The 19,705-nt window shown below is 42.8% G+C and overlaps 1 protein-coding gene across 1 annotated transcript in view; it reads left to right on the top strand.

The window, feature by feature from the left end:
- Positions 1-406: 406 nt before the first annotated feature.
- The window catches only part of dcbld1 (discoidin, CUB and LCCL domain containing 1), a 177,690-nt gene continuing 158,391 nt past the window's right edge, over positions 407-19,705 (top strand). The window contains exon 1 of the mRNA XM_068025530.1: positions 407-571. The gene's annotated coding sequence lies outside the window, so the exon portion shown is untranslated. The remainder of the gene's footprint in view (positions 572-19,705) is intronic.

Genomic DNA, 19,705 nt, shown 5'->3' with positions numbered 1-19,705 from the left:
TTAAAAGTTTAGAGTCCAGAAGCTCAAGTGACCTCACATCCACTCTGCTAAAGGACAAGACAGAAGTCTTGGTTACCAAGACAACAGAGGACATAGATCAAAGACTTTTTTGAAAGGGGTAACACCTGAAGAACAATGGGTTTCACCCTCCCAGACTTTTGGTCGTAAACAAAGAGTCAGTGATTCTAAAGATGCAAATGTGCCAAGCAACTGTTGACACCTGGCAACAATGGAAGGCCAAGACTTCTGGACTTTGCATATAGGAACAGGACAATAAACTATTGACTTTTGAGTCCAGATAAATTGAACAGATTTTCTGAAGGTGGACCGGCTATAAGAAGTGAAACCAGCAGTACAGCCTCAGCTGTAATGAAAACAATCAGCAGTGGCAGCTTTAAGAGGGAGAGAGGGAACACCTGATCTCAGAAGCCTGATACAGCAAAAGGCTGCAAAGACTTGAACCTGCTTTGAAAGCTGAAGTTCGCAGAGAAGTAAAAGCCCCACAAGATCACGGATGTCCAGGTCGAAAGTGCTCGGAGAAGTGAGCAAAGAGGACATTGATTTTGAAAAGGTCTGGGAGAACCAAACCATTGCAACTGGGAGGAGTTTGGGCATTTTAACCACAAAGATTTCACCATCAAAGAGGACTGTGTAACATATAAGTGTGGTGTGAGGTTTCCAGGTATTTTAAGAAGTAAAGAAAATAAGTTTTTTTTGTAATTTGGGTATCAGCTACTTACAACGCACTGTTCAGTTAACGGGGATTTTTTTTTAGTTTAGTCGTTATAATAAGTCTTAAAATGTGAAATCTTGTTATGGAAGACAGTGGCATGGTGCTAATGTCCCTCTGAAATGGCCTAGCAAGCCACTCAGTTGTCAAGGGCAATTAGGGATGGGCAACAAATGCTGGCCTTACCAGCAACACCCACATCCCATGAAAGAATAGAACAAATTCCTAAAATTGGTCTGGGCGGTTCATATCTTGTATTTTTTAATGTTAATGGTCTCACTGAGGCTGTGACACTCGACTTTTTATTGTTTCCAGGTGTGAGCAACTGCCATGCACATTTGCATTCTCAGAAACCCTGACTCCTTGTTTACGATCAGAAAGTCTGGGAGGGTGAAACTTATTGTCCTTCAGGTGTTATACCCCTGCATCTCGGCTTTTCAAAAAAAATGTATTTGATTTTTTTTTCTGTTGTTTTGGTAATATTTCTGTTTTGTATATAAGCAGAGTGGATGTGACGTCACCTGACTTCCCTGACTCCATCCTAAACTTTTAAAAATCACAGGTTTTAAAATATCATGTTACAATGTCCAGTATTCATATCAATACCTTGATCATTACTCTAATGTCGACTCAAAAGTGCACATGTATGGAGCATGGGTGAAGATAGAGACAGGCTTAGCTATATTCATCCTCTCTTGGTCAAATAGTAACATTGTACATCAGATGGCCATATGGATAAAGTGCCTGTGAAACCATACCCCTGCATCAGTACTGCCTTTAGGAAAAACTGAGGCGAAGTCTGCATTCTGAATTTTGCTCTTTATATGTCAAAGATAAAACAGTCACTATTATTACTTCAAGTCTTGTTACCTGTAATGCTTTGCCCCTTATTGATATATAAGGGGTATTTTTCCAATTTAGGGTACTGTGGAGATTCTTGACCATTGAGAGTCTTAATAGTTTTTTTTTTATTCATTCATGGGATGTGGGCATCGCTGGCCAGGCCAGCATTTATTGCCCATCCCTAATTGCCCTTGAGAAGGTGGTGGTGAGCTGCCTTCTTGAACCGCCACAGTCCATGTGGGGTAGGTACACATGGAGTCTTTGGACAAGACTCCTATATAGGAGCAAGAAGTTGGGACTGACTCCTATTATATGTAAATGATATATTAAGTTATATATAAAATTATAAATTATTGTATGATATTATAAAGATATAATTATAAATCGTATATTAAGTTACCAAAGTGCATTGTTACTGATGTGGCTGCAAAGTGCAGAAGGAATTAGTGTTTACAGTGTCAGAGCCAATGGGACTTTACAGTAGTATTACATAGTCAATTACATGATAAGTTGATAATGATTGTGTCTTGTTAGTGAAGTACATTCTAAAAGAAAAGCTATGTCAGTGTCATTATAACAAATTTACCTGATTTTAATGAAAGACTGATTGCTTTCTTACACCTACAGTCCATGAGGTCTGACAGCCAAGTCCCAGCTGTATGAGTTGTGAAATGTATCTCAGATTTCTGAATGCCAGAAGAATCAATTCCACATATAACTGCACGTGTGCAGATGCCATCAATTGCCGTCGGGTTTACACAATAATGACCATGAGCGCTGACAGTTTAAGCATCATTACAACAACAAATTCCGGGCCAGTGTATACCTATAAATGAGCAGGAAATTAAAATTGTAAATATCAGTACTTAACTGGGAGACAAACCGCTTCACAGACTTAAGTGTTCAGCAGCACCACCCAGTGGCTCAGCCTTATAGTTGCATGCAGACCAAAAGCATTTTTTTAACAATATGTAGTGGTGGTTGTTATGTGACTCGGGTATTACGTGACTGAGTCATAGAGTTATACAGCACAGAAACAGGCCCTTTGGCCCACCGTGTCCATGTCGCCCATCAAGCACCTATCTATTCTAATCCCATTTTCCAGCATTTGGCCTGTAGCCTTGTATGCTATGGCATTTCAAGTGCTCATCTAAATACTTCTTAAATGTTGTGAAGGTTTCTGCCTCTATCACCCCTTCAGGCAGTGTGTTCCAGATTCCAACCACCCTTTGGGTGAACATTTTTTTCCTCAAATCCCCTCTAAACCTCCTGCCCCTTACCTTAAATCAATGCCCCCTGGTTATTGAACCTCCACTAAAGGGAAAAGGTTTCTTCCTATCTACCCTATCTATGCCCCTCATAATTTTGTATACCTCTATTTGGTCTCCCCTCAACCTTCTCTGCTCTAAGGAAAACAACTCTAGCCTATCCAGTCTCTCTTCATAGCTGAAATGCTCCAGCCCAGGCAACATCCTGGTGAATCTCCTCTGCACATTCTCCAGTGCAATCACATCCTTCCTATAGTGTGGCGACCAGAACTGTACACAGTACTCCAGCTGTGGCCTAACTAGCATTTTATACAGCTCCATCATAATCTCCCTACTCTTATATTCTATGCCTCGACTAATAAAGGCAAGTATCCCATATGCCTTCCGAACCACCTTATCTACCTGTGCTGCTGCCTTCAGTGATCTATGGACAAGTACACCAAGGTCCCTCTGTACTTTCTAGGGTCCTACCACCCATTGTATATTCCCTTGCCTTGTTGATCCTCCCAAAATGCTTCACCTCACATTTCTCAAGATTAAATTCAAATTTGCCACTGCTCCGCCCATCTTACCAGCCCATCTATATCATCCTGTAATCGAAGGCTTTCCTTCTCCCTATTTACAACACCACCAGTTTTCATGTCATCTGCAAACTTACTGATCATACCTCCTATATTCGCATCTAAATCATTAATACAAACAGCAAGGTTCCCAGCACTGATCCCTGCAGTACACCATTGGTCACAGGCTTCCAATCGCAAAAAACAACATTCAACAATTACCCTCTGCCTCCCTAAGCCAATTTTGGATCCAAATTGCCAAATTGCCCTGGATCCCATGGGCTCTTACCTTCTTGACCAATCTCCCATGCGGGACCTTATCAAAAGCCTTACTGAAGTCCATGTAGACTACATCAACTGCTTTATCCACATCTACATATCTAGTCACCTCCTCGAAAAATTCAATCAAGTTTGTTAGACATAATCTCCCCCTGACAAAGCCATGCTAACTATCCCTGATTAATCTCTGCCTCTCCAAGTGGAGATTAATCCTGTCTCTCAGAATTTTTTCCAATAGTTTCCCTACCACTGATGTTAGACTCACAGGCCTGTAATTACCTGGTTTATCCCTTCTACCCTTCTTGAATAATGGTACCACATTCGCTGTCCTCCAGTCCTCTGGTACCTCTCCTGTGGCCAGAGAGGATTTGAAAATTTGTGTCAGAACCCCTGCTATCTCCTCCCTTGCCTCACATAACAGCCTCGGATATATCTCACCTGGGCCTGGGGATTTATACACTTTTAATCCTGCTAAAACAGCTAATACCTCCTCCCTTTCAATGCTAATTTGTTCAAGTATATCACAATCCCCCTCCCTGATCTCTACACCTACATCGTCCTTCTCCATAGTGAACACAGATGAAAAGTAATCATTCAAAACCTCACCTATGTCCTCCGGCTCCACACACAGATTGCCACATTGGTCCTTAAAGGGCCCTACTCTTACACTGGTTATCCTCTTGCCCTTAATATACTTATAAAGCGCCTTGGGATTTTCCTTTATCTTGCCCGTCTTCACTCTCCTAATTACTTTTTTTTTTTTAAGAACCCCCCTACACTTTCTCTACTCCTCTAGGGAGTTTTCAGCCCCCTGAATCTGCATAAGCCTTTTTCTTTCCTTATCCAATCCTCTATATCCCTTGACATCCAGGGCTCCCTGGACTTGTTGGTCCTACCCTTCACCTTAATGGGTACATGTTGGCTCTGAACTCTCTCTATTTTCTCTTTGAATGACTCCCACTGATCTGATGTCGACTTTCCTACAAGTAACTGCTCCCAGTCCACTTTGGCCAGATCCTGTTTTATCATCTTAAAATCGGCATTCCCCCAATTCAGTACCTTTATTTTCGGTCCATCTTTGTCCTTTTCCATAACTACTTTAAATCTTACAGAGTTATGGTCACTATCCCCAAAGCGCTCCCCCATTGACACTTCTACCACTTGTCTGACTTCATTCCCTAGGGTTAGGTCCGATACCGCCCCTTCTCTTTCTACGTTCTGGCTCAAAAAGCTCTCCTGTATGCACTTTAAGAATTCCGCCCCCCTTAATCCTTTTGCACTAAGACTATCCCAGTTAATATTGGGGAAGATGAAGTCCCTGACTATTATTATCCTATTATTTTTGCTCCTCTCTAGGATTTGCCTACATATCTGCTCCTCTATCTCTTGCTAACTATTTGGAGGCAAGTAGTAAACTCCCAGCGAAGTGATTGCCCCCTTTTTTGTTTTTAAGTTCTACCCATATGGCCTCATTTGAGGAACCATCTGAGATATCGTCCCTCCTTCCTGCAGTAATTGTCTCCTTGACCAACAGTGCAATGCCACCTCCTCTTTTACACGCCACGCCTGAAGATTCTATATCCTGGAATATTGAGCTGCCAGTCCTGGCCTTCCCTCAACCACGTCTCTGTGATAACAATAATATCATATTCCCATGTGTTAATCAACACCCTCAATTCATCTGCCTTACTTGTAAGACTCCTGGTGTTAAAATAGATGCAATCCAGGCTTGCATTTTTCGCTTGTGCCTTAACAGGTCTATATTTGTTCTGCCTTCCAGACTGACTTAATTTCTCTTCTGAGGCGCTATGTGACAGGCAATGTGTTGACACCTTTAGCATTGAAACAGCATCAGCTAAAGGCATAATAGGTATTTGCAGAAAAATGTGAACACTTTTCAAATGGGGTTTCTCATGAGAACTTCTCAGAAGAACTTTCAGGTTCATATATCTCACATACTGAATTTAATATATTATAGTTATGAAACACAATAAGCAGCATATACTAAAAAGAAGGATTATTGACCTTCAGATGAAACTGTCTAAATTATAGTTCCATAGCAATTACTACAGAAGGTTTCTGTATTTCTGCCAGTGCTATCTTTTCAATTGGATCTGTTTACGGGATCAAAGGATCATAGGAAATAGGAGCAGGAGTTGGCCATTTGGCACATCAGGCCTGCTCTGCCATTCAAACAGATCATGACTGATCATTTACCTCTACGCCATTTTTTCCACTATCCCCCTTTCCCTTGATGTCATTAGTATTCAGAAATCTTTCGATTTCTGTCTTGAACATGCTCAATGATTGAGCTTCCACAGCCCTCACGGGTAGGAAATTCCACAGATTCACCATCCTCTGATTAAATTAATTCCTCCACATCTCAATCTTAAATGGCCTGCCCCTTACACTGAGACTGTGCCCCCTTGTTCTAGACTCACCAGCCAGAGGAAACATCCTATCCACATCTACCCTGTCACGCCCTGTAAGAATTCTGTATGTTTCAATGAGATCACCTCTCATTCTTTGAAACTTTAGAGAACACAGGCGCAGTTTCTGCAATCGCTCCTTATAAGACAATCCCGCCATCCCGGGGATTAGTCTGGTGAACCTCCTTTGTACTTCTATGGCAAGTATATCCTTCCTTAGATAAGGAGACCAAAACTGTACACAATGCTCCAGGTGCGGTCTCACCAAGGCTTTCTACAATTGAAGCCTTTACTCCTGTACTCAAACCCCCTTGCAATGAAGGCTAACATATCATTTCCCTTCTTAATTGCTTGCTATACCTGCGTACTAGCTTTTAGTGACTCATGAACAAGGACACCCAGATCTCTTTGGACATCAACACTTCCCAACCTCACACCATTTAACAAATACTCTGCCTTTCTGTTTATTCTACCAAAGTGGATCACTTCACACTTATTTGTAATGAGAAACTTTTTATGTTATCTGATATAACATAAATGAGATGCGTGAAGTTCAGTTAATTAAAGATCTCAAATGGGTTTATTAACAACTAACAAGTATATACAGTGTAGAGCTAACTATTTACAGGACTTGCCTTTTGGTGTTATAGTTCCAGTGAGAGACTGGCAGGTAGTTACATGACCACATCCTGGTACTCAGCTCATTAGCATACTATGCTCTTAAAGGGATATCACTCTTAAAGGCAAGCACACAACATAATTCACATTATATTCAATCTGTCATGTTATTGCCCATTCACAAAGCCTGTCCAAATCCCCATGAAACCTCCGTGCATCGTCCTCACAACTTACATCCTCTCCTAATTTTCTGTCATATGCAAATTTGGAAATATTACACTTTGTCCCCATATCCAAATCATTTATCTAGATTGTAAACAGCTGTGACCCAAGCACGGATCCTTGCAGTACCCCACACGATACCTCACTGTTTACGCACTGGCACTTTTCCTGTAACATTTTACACTCATGCTTTCTCAAATACTTATTCAATTTCTATTCAATTCACATTTTCCCATAACCCTCTGTTCTAAAAACAGAGGGCAAATTCAAAAGCCCCCAAAAACTGGCCAAAAACTCAGGGGCGAGCCCATCTCCACCCGGCCTGGGAGCCATGACAGGATTTTACACCTCCCAGGCCCTTAATTGGCCTTAGACTGGACTTCTGCCCCTCTGAGGCAGGAAGTCCCACCTCCAAGAGCTTCCAGTCAATCAGTGGCCCAGCAGCTTTCAGTCCCAGCAGTACCACTGGGAGCAGTGGCCACTGCTGGGACTGCATCCCGCCTCAGCAGCAAGAGAGACACCAGCCCTGGAAAAAAGATAAGTTTGTGGGGCCTTGCTGGAGACAATCATCTGGGCCTTGGCAAGGCGGTGCTGGCTGGGGGAGGAGTGGGGGTGCCAGGAGTGTTGTGTAGTGGGGGCAGTTGGGCCCTGTGGGGGATCTTAGCTGCTGGTAAAATACGGCGGCGAGAGGAGGCCCTTAAGTGACAGTTAATTGGCCGCTTAACGGTCTTGAGTGACCTGGGGCGGGTGGGCCATTTCTTGCTGCTTCTTCTGCAGTGGGAGCGGGAAGGCATCGGGAACATGGGGGGAGGTGTGTAAAATTCCAGTCCTAGTTTCAGACTTAAGTAAATCACTTCCAAATTCAATATAAAATGCTATCATGTTATGGTCACCCTTCCCAAGAGGCCCCTTGACGACAAAGCTAGTATTTAACCCTTTCTCATTGCACAATATGAGATCCAAAATAGCCTGTTCCCTAGTTGATTCTTGAATAAACTGATCTAGAAAACTGTCTCGTATACATTTTATGAACTCATCCTCCACACACTTACTGCAAATTTGGTTTGCCCAGTCTATATGAAGATTAAAGTGTCCAATGATTACTCTGTTACCCTTATTACATGTGCCTCTACTTTCCAGATTTATACTCTGCCCTACACTACAACTGCTGTTAGGGGGCCTATAAAAAACTCCCACCAGTGTTTTCTGCCCCATGCTGTTTCTTAGCTCCACCCAAACAAATTCTACTTCTTGATTTCCTGAGCTAAAAGTCTAACAACTTAAGTTCTCAAACAATCTGTCCCCAATATCCAAAAAAGTGTGCCAGAAGGGCACAGGAACTGGATGCTCCCAGGACCCAGCCTTGCGAGGAAATTCCTATTCAGTTTTCTAAGACAAGGAGCCTGCAACTGCTCTTTACAAGGCCAGCAGTGAAAGGGGGCTGGGGGCCAACACTCCTTGTTTCAGTTCCTGCTTTCTCAACTCTCAAAACAACCCAATATAGCATCAACAGATGTGCAACTAGAGAGAGTGGTCAAGAATACCTGCCAATTGGAGTGAAATAGGCCATACATGGGGATCCAGGTTAGAATCATGAATTGAATCCCTATAGAAAGGCCCAAAGGTAAATTTAAATTTTTCTTTACAGAGGGGCCCACGATCAAAGTTTCCTCTGATTTTCTTTGTGCTGGGTGAGTTACAAACTCCTCTGAGCACTACTATCTTGTTTTTAAGCAACTTACATTTTAGAAGTCACTGAACTTACACAACGTTTTGAGTGGTGTTATGCTCATGTTAAGTAGAGTGATTGAAATTACAATAACCCAAGCTGAAGAGTTATACTAATCAACTTTTCCTTTAAAAAGTGGACACCATGCTGGTAAAATGGCCACCGGTCAGAAGATCTGGCCCTATATATTCAAACTGTCTTACTGTCTGGTAAAAACAAAAGAATACATTCAAAGCTAAGAGGTGTCAATTACACCCATCCTGAACCCATCAAGAGGCATTGTTGAATTGAATGGGTTCTTCTGAAACAAAGAAGGTGTGATGTAACTACATCCTGGGCCATTGTGGGTCACCATAGGGAGGGAGATCTATGTCTCCCAACAGCAGCAAGATGTGAAACCATTTTGCCCTTAAAAGTAGCTCTCGGGAGAGGGAGAGAATGAATCAGGACAAACATCATGAAAGTATGTCCAGCTGAGAGTTGGGAGAAATCCAGCAAGCAAAAGAAGTGCCCTGGTGTGAATTCTACACTTCAACTTGTGCAGCAGAGTAATCCCCTGTCTCCAGAGTGAAATTTCAACTACCAGAGAAATCTACAAACAAACCTGCAACATTAAAAGAAAAATTGACCTCCTAGAAGATTCAACAGGTTTACCGTGAACCCCAAAAACCTACCTCACTTCAAACTACTTGCCCCTTTTCCCCTATATCTGTCGTGTGTGTGTGTGCGCGCGAGTGAATGCATGTGTGGGTGCAGTTGTGACAATTTCAGTAATGAATATTGTTCAGCAAATAATTACTCTTCTGTTTTAACCCTACAAGAAAACCTGTCACTGTCACAAATTAAACACAAAAGGGCAAGAACCCCAGTAACAAAAAAAAAAACTTGCTGTGGTCAGTTGGGAGTTGAACAGTGGGGACCACCCACACCCCTCACCACCTGGCTGTAACAGTGGCCTGTTTATTTCAATGCACAGTATGTTCTAGATTGCTGCACGACTGCACACCTGAGAAGGAACATTTCTCTCCTCCCACTGGTTCCATTCTACATCTCCATGAAGGACCCATTCCACCTCTGTCTGTGAGTGGCCTCAACACACCTCTTTCTAACAGGTCACATTATACTTCTAATCTCGCATGTCCCAACTCACCTCTCATCTCACTGGTCCCATTCTCTCGCTCTCCTCTCACATATCCCATCCTCCCTCTCCCCTCACTGGTCCTATTCTCCCTGTCCCATCATTTGTCCCATTCTCCCTCTCTTCTCATTGATCCCAAATTCCCTCTCCTCTCAATGATCCCATTCTCCCTGTCCCATCATACGTCCAATTCTACCCCTCCTTGTATCCATCCCAGTCTTCCTGCCCTCACACATCCCACACCTGGATTGTTAGCTCCCCTTTCCCAAAACAAGAATTCACACTTTCAAGAGAGTAGATGAGTATACAGTAAATGGAAAAGTCCTGGGGAAAATTGATGTACAGAGAGATTTGGGTGTTCAGGTCCATTGTTCCCTGAAGGTGGCAATGCAGGTCAATAGAGTGGTCAAGAAGGCATACGGCATGCTTTCCTTCATCGGACGGGGTATTGAGTACAAGAGTTGGCAGGTCATGTTACAGTTGTATAGGACTTTGGTTCGGCCACATTTGGAATACTGCGTGCAGTTCTGGTCGCCACATTACCAAAAGGATGTGGATGCTTTGGAGAGGGTGCAGAGGAGATTCACCAGGATGTTGCCTGGTATGGAGGGCGCTAGCAATGAAGAGAGGTTGAGTAGATTAGGATTATTTTCATTAGAAAGACGGAGGTTGAGGGGGGACCTGATTGAGGTGTACAAAATCATGAGAGGTATAGACAGAGTGGATAGCAAGAAGCTTTTTCCCCCCAGAGTGGGGGATTCAATTACAAGGGGACACGAGTTCAAAGTGAAAGGGGAAAAGTTTAGGGGGGATATGCATGGAAATTTCTTTATGCAGAGGGTGGTGGGTGCATGAAACGCTTTGCCAGCGGAGGTGGTAGACGCGGGCACGATAGCGTCTTTTAAGATGTATCTAGACGGATACATGAATGGGCAGGAAGTGAAGAGATACAGACCCTTAGAAAATAGGCGACAGGTTTAGATAGAGGATTTGGATCGGCGCAGGCTTGGAGGGCCGAAAGGCCTGTTCCTGTGCTGTAATTTTCTTTGTTCTTTGTTCTTTGAAAAGCAAAAGGAGCAGGAAGGATGCACACAGCTGGCAAGTCTGGGCTTAGATCATAAAGAACCTTCACCATGCCCATCAGTGAAAAAAAAACTCACATAATCCAGTCTCTCTCCATTATCCAAGACAGCTTCATTTAACCTACAGTTTCCAGGCTGGTATCTGTGGCTCAACCAATGCCAAATGTAAGTATTCATTGGCCATGCTCCCTATACATGATCAATAACCAAAACAGCATCATAGATCTGCCCATCAGAAAGCATTGGCTGTGCATTCAGACTAAATCAATTGACCAATTTCATCCCATGCTGGGTGTTGATCTGGCCATGATAGACCATACCCACTGGATTTGTGACCTGTAATTGCTGTGGATTTTTCTTGGCCATTCAGCTCCAGGTTGAATTCTGGGGCATTGAGAGCTGATGAATGGGGATCATGCCATGTTAAGTATTTATTAATTGTGTTTAATTGTAGGTGGTGGGTATTAACTGGGCATTCATTTGAGTCCCTATAAATAGGTACGGACTAAAAGACTGTTGGTTTAGGGGGTTTATGCTTGTAATGTGTAATGCTGTAACTAAATATAAAAGTGTGTAAAGATTGGCTCCAGTTCTTTCGTTCACCAACATACTCTCTGGAATGGAACACACTGGGTCTTGCTCAAATCCAGAGCTGGCAGCCAGACGCTCCACGGGCCTCATCATTTTCATCCAGCTCAACCCCTCACCTCCCCAGCTGACAGGTTACCAAGGAATTTTCCCAATTTTTTCCCCCTCCCACAACCCTTGACCAATGAATCAGGAGTGCTTTAACCTTCTAAAGCTCAGTCTATCACTGGGCTCTGAAGGCTGGTATGGCTCCTCACTTCCTGCCCTTCTTGTCACACTGCTCACTTCTGGATACACCTCCCCCTCCCTCTACTCAAGCTCACTGCTCCTCCAATCAACAATTCCCTAACTCCTTCTTTCCTGCACTCACTGCTCCAATCACAGATTCCCTCTCTCGCACACTTGCTGCTCCTCCAATCACAGCTGCACTTTTTCCTGCAGTCCATCCTGCAGCTTGTGCTTTTGCTATTGAGGTTTGATGCTCATCCCTGCCTTCTGCTCGAGCTCACTGTTGTGTGCGGCCTGTTCATTTCAATGCGCAGTATATTTCAGATAGCTACGCGGTTGCACAGGCGAACACCTTAGAGGGAACAGTGCCCACAATGGCACTTGCTTTTGTGTTCTGGTGGGGTGGTGGGGCAGCATGAAGATGAAGCTAGGTTAGCTCTGCTGTTGCTGGACAGTGGCAGTTTGTGAACATGTGCTGAGGAGCTGTCCCAGTAGAAGGTGCTTTTGCACCAAGTCATGTCTGAGTAATACAGTTAAAACATCTCTCAATCACCATAATGAAGACAAATGTAAACTTGCATTTAATTTGAAAATTCAGAGCAGCCATAGTGATGTACTTTTTGCACTCACAATGAATGTCAGATATACAATTAAATATTAAACTAAAGTATGAGCAAGTCTTTTTAGAGCAAAGTGTTCCCTCCTTTGCTGTGTATTGTTCATTTACCCACCGAATGTTCTCAAATTCAATTAACATTGAGGCAATAAACTTCCAATGAGTGATATTTTTATCATTTGGCTTATACTTCTGTCAGTCTAGTATCATGTTGAGTCTACCTGGATGAAATTATTGGTGTATATTGTGTAATACTTCAGTAGATTATGTAAAATATTTTCAAGTCCATCTATGACAAGAGCACATAGAGGAAAGGACAATTTAACATTTATTCCCTCAAAAAGCTGACACCTATCAAAGTAGCGTTGATGAGAAGATTTCAAAATGAATATATTCCTGCCCTAATCAGTGTAAAGTATAACTGTACGTGCAATTATAAAATTACTGTAAGATTATAGCTCATGTTTCTGAAGTCCTGGCTAAATAAAGCTTGGGACTGGTGATAGTATTGCTAGGTGTCCTGCCAAATTCTAACATATGGATATGCTGCATGTACTTTCAGGAGAAAGCTATGAACATACGAACATACAAAAAATGTTGCAGTAAAAAAAACAACCAGCCCCTACCTACCCAGAGCCATGTAACCTCAAGGGAAAGGAGAAAGACCTAATTAAAAACCCAAGCTAATTAAGGGAAAACGATCCAGAAAATTCCTCTCTGACCCTTTTAGACAATCAAAATTAGTGTTGGAGATTGCATTGAACCTAATTTATGTTACAAGATACCTACCTAGTAGTTTTTTTTTAAAATTCATTCATGGGATGTGGACGTCGCTGGCCAGGCCAGCATTTATTACCCATTCCTAATTGCCCTTGAGAAGGTGGTAGTGAGCTGCCTTCTTGAACCGCTGCAGTCCATTTGGGGTAGGTATACCCACAGTGCTGTTAGGAAGGGAGTTCCAGGATTTTGACCCAGCGACAGTGAAGGAACGGCGATATAGTTCCAAGTCAGGATGGTGTGTGACTTGGAGGGGAACTTGCAGGTGGTGTTGTTCCCATGCATTTTCTGCCCTTGTCCTTCTAGTTGGTAGAGGTCACGGGTTTGGAAGGTGCTGTCTAAGGAGCCTTGGTGCATTGCTGCAGTGCATCTTGTAGATGGTACACACTGCTGCCACTGTGCGTCGGTGGTGGAGGGAGTGAATGTTTGTAGATGAGGGGCCAATCAAGCGGGCTGCTTTGTCCTGAATGGTGTCGAGTTTCTAGAGTGTTGTTGGAGCTGCACCCATCCAGACAAGTGGAGAGTATTCCATCACACTCCTGACTTGTGCCTTGTAGATGGTGTAGTTGTATGTGATGATCTCCTTTCCAGCTAGAAACAAGTCCAGCTCATTCTTGAAGGAAGTCAGTGAATCAGCTTTCACTGCATGACCCGGCAATCTGTTCCAATATTCTGTGGGAAAATCATCCAATCTGGTTTTGCAAGGTGCATAACTTGTCAGTGTGACCCTGGTTCTCCATAACCTATTCAGTTTAAATAATTGGTCTACATAAATACAATCTAGTCCCTTCATTATTTCACAAACCTCAGTGAAATCTCCTGAGTGTATACTTTTCTAAAGTATGCAGACCCAGATTTTTGAACTCACATGGGTAACTAAAGTGGGTATTTCCACTGGGAATTAATCTTATTGACCACCCTTTCCAGAGCCTCAATAACCCCACCATGTGAGGAGACCAAAACTGGACCCAATATTGTAATTGAGAAATGACCAAGGTCCTGTACTGGGGTTCCCAACCCTCCCACTTTGGATGAGAGTCTACCAGAATGGCCTCCCTGCTGTTAACTAGGGAGAAACAATCCTTATTCACCCAGTTTGTGCATGTGCAGCACATGTGCTTGCAACCAAACTGTAATGTCTGAGTGCTGCAAGCTCTTCCCATTGTTCAGAACTCACTGCTTCATTGTCAGTTGTAAGGATGACGACGTCAACACCAACCTAAGTTGTATGGGAACAGAGAGACACAGAGACACAGAGACACAGAGACACACACAGAGAGACACAAAAAGTGGGGGAGGGAGAGAGAAGCACAAACTGGAGCAATGGAGAGTTCCTTTTGGCCTGTGATATGCATTGTTCTATAATGTGTTTTGTTCCAGCAGTCAGACAGTTTTAGTGCTTCTTCCTGAGGATTGAGCCTCACTTCCCTGAAGTTGGGCATTAGTAGTAGAGTGTAGAAATCCGTGAATTGAATTAGGAACATAGGAGCAGGAATAGGCCATTCAATCCATCGAGCCTGCTCCACTATTCAATACGATCATGGCTGATCATCCACGTCAATGTCTTTTTCCCACACTATCCCCATATCCCTTTATGTCATTGGTATTTAGAAATCTGTCAATTTCTGCTTTAAACATACTCAATGACTGAGCTTGCACAGCCCTCTGGGGTAGAGAATTTCAAAGATTCACAACCCTCTGAGTAAAGAAATTTCTCCTCATCTCTGTCCTAAGTGGCTGTCCCCTTATTTTGAAATTGTGTCCCCTGGTTCTAGACTCCCCAACCAGGGGAAACATCTTACCTGCATCTGCCCTGTCTATCCCTTTCAATATTTTGTAGGTTTCAATGAGATCACCTCTCATTCTTCGAAACTCTGGAGAATACAGGCCCAGTTTCCCCAATCTCAACAGGACAGTCCTGCCTTCCCGGGAACAAGTCTGGTGAACCTTTGTTGCACTCCTCTATGGCAATAATATTTTTCCTAAAGTAAGGGGACCAAAACTGCACACAGTACTCCAGGTGCGGTCTAACCAAGGTTCTATATAATTGAAGCAAGGCTTCAACATACCATTAGCCTTCTTAATTGCTTGCTGCACCTGTACGTTAGCTTTCAGTGACTTATTGACAAGTACATCTACACTTTCTAATCTAAAAACACAAAGTGCTGGAAATACTCAACAGGTCAGGCAGCATCTGCTAGTTCTGATGAAAGGTCACGGACCTGAAATGTTAACTCTGCTTCCCTCCCCACTGATGCTGCCTGACCTGCTGAGTATTTCCAACACTTGCTGTTTTTATTTCAGATTTACAGCATCTGCAGTACTTTGCTTTTACACTTTCTAATCTCTTACCATTTAAGAAATATTCTGCACATCTATTCCTCCTATCAAAATGAATAACCTCACATTTTTCCACATTATATTCCATCTGCCATGTTCTTGCCCACTCACTAAGTCAGTTCAAATCCCTTGAAGCTGCTTTGCATCTTCCTCACAACACACATTCCCACCTAGTTTTGTGTCATCTACAAATTTGGGAATATTACATTTGGTCCCCACATCCAAATCATTGATATATATTGTGAACAGCTGGGGCCCAAGTACTAATCCTTGCAGTACCCCACTAGTCACAGCCTGCCAACGCGAGAATGACCTGTTTATTCCTTCTCTGTTTTCTGCCTGTTAACCAAGCTTTAATCCATGCCTGTATATTATCTCCTATCCCATGTACTTTAATTTTGCTAACCAACCTCCTGTGGGAGACTTTATCAAAAACCTTCTGAAAATCAATGTACATTACATCCACCGACTCCCCTTTATCAATTCTGTTAGTAACATCCTCAAAAAACTCCAACAGGTTCGTCAAACATGATTTCCCGTTCATAAATCCATGTTGACTATCAGATCATTATTATCCAAGTGTCCATTTATCACATCCTTTAGAATAGATTCTAACATTTTCCCTACTACTGATGTAAGGCTAACAGGTCTGTAGTTCCCCATTTTCTCTCTCCCTCCCTTCTTATATAGTGGGGCGACAAAAGTTTGATTCTCGATTTATTAATTTTATAACGTCAAAATTGTACGAAAACCTTTAAGAAGTTACATAAATCAATGATTTTATTGAATCTCACTGAGGTAGACATTGTAGAAAGATCACAAAAGAAATTTTTATTTAGATATCACTTATCCTTCAATCTTTCTTTTTTGTATTCTTTCTTTGGTTTACAAATTGTGTTATTCATCTCACTATAAAACAAAAAGCCAAACATTTTATTTGGGTCTTGGTGACATTAAGACACTCAACTGAGGTAACTGTAATAAGATTTGCAAACAGCAGCCAAAAGTCACATGATCATTTGTTACATGAATAAACATCATGTGAACAATGCCACATGATCAGATGCCATGTGATCAAATATCACATGATCAAATTTCCAGGAATACATCAAACCAGAGTTGTCAACCCTATTTTGTACAAGGAAAAAATTGTATGCTTTGCATCATTGTGAATAGTCGTGTGAATACACCCTAGAACCTTGTTCACTTTAGTTACATCCTTATGGCATTGATCATGAGCCTTCAGAAAATGATGCATTGTAATACCCTGGTCTTTCCCTTTCACTGCTAGCTTTAATTCTTTTCCCAATAAGGGGAAAGTATATCCAGCATTTGATCTGCCCATGTACGTAATACTACATTTTTCTAAGTTGAGTATTATTTCTTGAACACGGGCTCATTTGTCCAACATATCAAGATATGTTTGCAGTGGATGAGCATCCTCTATAATCTAACACCCGCGCATCTCTAGGTATCACCTACAAACTTGTGGATCATTCCCCAAACACCTACATCTATATAATACATGAAAATTGTAAATAGCAAAGGCCTTAAAGTTGATCCCTACGGGATACCACTGGCAATCTGTCATCAAGCAGATCCAAATATTGACAACCACTTTCTGTCTGCAGACATTCAAGCAGTTCTCTATCCACTGCAGCAGATTACCACTAATTCCACAAGATTCAGTATCTGTAGAAAGGAAATTTGTGACGTACCTTATCAAAGGCTTTCTGAAAGTTTAGGTCAAACAATGTCTGCCGGGTTACCCTCATTCATTAACTTGATGACTTCAAAAAAATTAGTAAGACATGACCATCTTCACTGGAACACAAAGACAAAATACTATGGATGCTGGAAATCTGAAATATAAGCAGAAATTTCTGGAAATACACAGCAGGTTAGCAGTATCTGCAGACAGAACAAACAACATTTCCAGCACGTCCTATTTTTATTTCTTTTCTGGAAGCCATGTGAGGTGTCTCTGATGTTAATTGTGTATCAATTGTTTGATTATAGACAGGTGGAGGGTGTTAATTGGGGTCTTACTTGAGCACTTATAAGCAGACATTTACTGAGACTGGTGGAGGGTTTGGGTGAGGAGTTATGTGTCTGTAATCCTTTCTTCTGTACAATAAATGTGAAACTGATTAAAGATGGGCTTGCAGCTTTATCCTTCCATAACAAGCTTTCTGGAGTTTAACACACAATAAGACCCTCTCCATCTAAGTGGCCATGCGATGCATCCCTAATGATTCCTTCAAGTATCTTGACTATTATTGTCATCCAGCTAATAGGCTTATAGTCACCCAGTTCTGCCTTATTACTCAATTAAAAAATTGGAACTGTGTACCTCCAGTCTATGTGAACAGTTCCTGAACAGGAAAAGCTGGAAATACTCAGCACGTCTGGCAGCATCTGTGGAGAGAAAAGCAGAGTTAACATTTCAGGTCAATGACCTTCCATCAGAACTGGCGAAGGTTAGAAATGTAATAGGTTTTGAGCACGTGAAAAGGGTGGGGGTGTGGCAGGTGTGGGGAAGAAGAACAAAAGGGAAAATTTGTGATAGGGTGGAGGGCAGGAGAAATTAAATGACAAAATGTAAAGAAACAAAAGATGTGTCTGGATGAGGTGTAGATGACGGTATAGCAGATGTCCGAGCACAAAATAAAGGGATTAAGATAGAAACGGGTGGGGGTGGGGGAAACCAGCAAAAAAACAGGAGAAAAGGAAAAAAAGGGGGACAGAGGTTATGATCTATAATTGTTGAACTAAATGTTGAGTCCTGAAGGCTGTAAAGTGCCTAGTTGAAAGATGAGGTGCTGTTCCTTGAGCTTGCATTGAACTTCATTGGAACATTGCAGCAGGCCAAGGACAGAAAGATCAGAGTGGGAGCAAGGTGAAGAACTAAAATGACAAGTGACAGGCAACTCGGGGTCTTGTTTACGGACTGAGCAGGGGTGTTCCACAAAGCGGTCACCTAGTCTGCGTTTGGTCTCCCCAGTGTAGAGAGCAGCAAATACAGTATATTAAATTGAAAAAGTACAAATAAATCACTGTTTCACTTGGAAGGAGTGTTTAGGGCCCTGGATGGTGGGAAGGGAGGAGGCAAAAGGGCAGGTGTTGCACCTCCTGTGCTTGCATGGAAACTGGTGCTGTAGGAAAGGAAGGGGTATTGGGGGTAACTGAGGGTTGGTCCAGGGTGTTGCAGAGGGAACAGTCCATTCAGAATGGGCGGCACAGTGGCGCAGTGGTTAGCACTGCAGCCTCACAGCTCCAGGGACCTGGGTTCAATTCTGGGTACTGCCTGTGCGGAGTTTGCAAGTTCTCCCTGTGTCTGCGTGGGTTTTCGCCAGGTGCTCTGGTTTCCTCCCACTGCCAAAAACATGCAGGTGATAGGTAAATTGGTCATTGTAAATTGCCCCTAGTGTAGGTAGGTGGTAGGGAATATGGGATTAGTGTAGGGTTAGTATAAATTGGTGGTTCTTGGTTGGCACAAACTCGGTGGGCCGAGGGGCCTGTTTCAGAGCTGTATCTCTAGATAATAAATAATAATGCTGAAAGGGGAGGGGAGAGGAAGATGTGTTTGGTGGTGGCATCATACTGGAGGGATGGAAATGGCCAAAGCTGATCCGTTGAATCTGAGGCTGGTGGGGTGAAAGGTGAGGCCAAGCAGAACCCTACAATGGCTCTGGGAGGGAGAGGAAGGGGTGACAGAAGGTACATGAATTAGATCAGACATGGTCGAAGGCCCTGTCAACTACGGTGGGGGCGATCCTCAGTTGAGAAAACAAAATACATATCGGAAGTGCTAGTAAGGAAGGTTTGCATTGTCTGAACATATGCAACAGAGACAGAGAAACTGGGAGAATAGAGTCTTTGCAGTCTCTTCCCACCTATATCTAGAACTCTTCCGGTGCCCTCCGCCACTTCAACAGTTTCCAGTTTCCAGGCCCTCACCATCTCCTATTCACCATGGAAGTTCAATCCCTTTACTCATCCATCCTTCACCAGGACAGTCTGAGAGCTCTCCACTTCTTCCTAGAATGGAAGCCCAAGCAGTCCTCATCCACCACCACCACCATTCTCTGCCTGGCTGAACTTGTTCTTACATTGAACAACTTTTCCTTCAACTCCACTCACTTCCTTCAAATAAAAGGAGTTGCTATGGGTACCCACATGGGTACATGCCTTTTTGTGGGGTATGTGGGACATGCCTTGTTCTAGTCCTACTCAGGTCCCCTCCCTCACCTCTTCT

Source organism: Heterodontus francisci, chromosome 3, assembly GCF_036365525.1.
Source record: "Heterodontus francisci isolate sHetFra1 chromosome 3, sHetFra1.hap1, whole genome shotgun sequence".
Lineage (NCBI taxonomy): Eukaryota > Metazoa > Chordata > Chondrichthyes > Heterodontiformes > Heterodontidae > Heterodontus > Heterodontus francisci.
Note: the sequence above shows the minus strand (reverse complement) of the source record. Positions and strands in the feature narration are given on the sequence as shown.